Here is a 603-nt window from a genome sequence, read left to right on the forward strand (position 1 = left end):
ACTGCAGAGGTTCCTCTAGGTTTTCTTGCCTGAGCAGACCTGGATTTCTTTATGGCGCCGGAGTTAGACGTAGCAGGTAAAAGTTCGTTGGTAACTGAGTTGACTTTGTTCACTTTCCGTTGAGTTTTCTTTCGTCCTACTATTCCTGACCACTGTGTCGGTGGCTGCTGTATTACAGGAACTTCCACAAGCGGTTCAGAGATCGGACCATCGTTACCTTTGACAATTGGGCTGATATACCTATTGTCCTCGCTGTTTTTAGAGGTTTGACTAAACGTAAGCATTTTTTGTATTTCTTCTTTAAATTCGGTAAGTTTTTTGTTTATATTCTGTTCTATTTTGTCATAAATTATGTTAAAATTGATTTCTTTATTTTCAGGTTGCTGGGATCGCGTCGCTTTTTGTTCAGCCTCCGCCGCTTCTCTTTGTGCATTTGCACGTTCGAGTTTTTCAACGCGTTCTCTCAATAAATCGTTTTCTTTTTTTAGCGCAGCTTCTCTTTCGGTAAGTGCAGCATTTTTATCTGCCAGAGCTACAGAGACTTCACGTACTCTTGATACCGCCAGCTTGACAATTTTACTCATAGTTCCTTTCATGTTTTTT

The 603-nt window shown here is 40.5% G+C and overlaps 1 long non-coding RNA gene across 1 annotated transcript; it reads left to right on the plus strand.

The window, feature by feature from the left end:
- Position 1: 1 nt before the first annotated feature.
- LOC113465092 (uncharacterized) lies at positions 2–559 on the plus strand. The gene is made up of 3 exons (XR_003389917.1): positions 2–76; positions 179–276; positions 380–559. It is a non-coding gene; the product is annotated as an uncharacterized LOC113465092 (long non-coding RNA).
- Positions 560–603: the final 44 nt, after the last annotated feature.

Source organism: Ceratina calcarata, unplaced genomic scaffold (genome assembly GCF_001652005.2).
Source record: "Ceratina calcarata isolate Rehan_Ccalc_2016 unplaced genomic scaffold, ASM165200v1 scaffold8296, whole genome shotgun sequence".
Classification (NCBI taxonomy): Eukaryota; Metazoa; Arthropoda; class Insecta; order Hymenoptera; family Apidae; genus Ceratina; species Ceratina calcarata.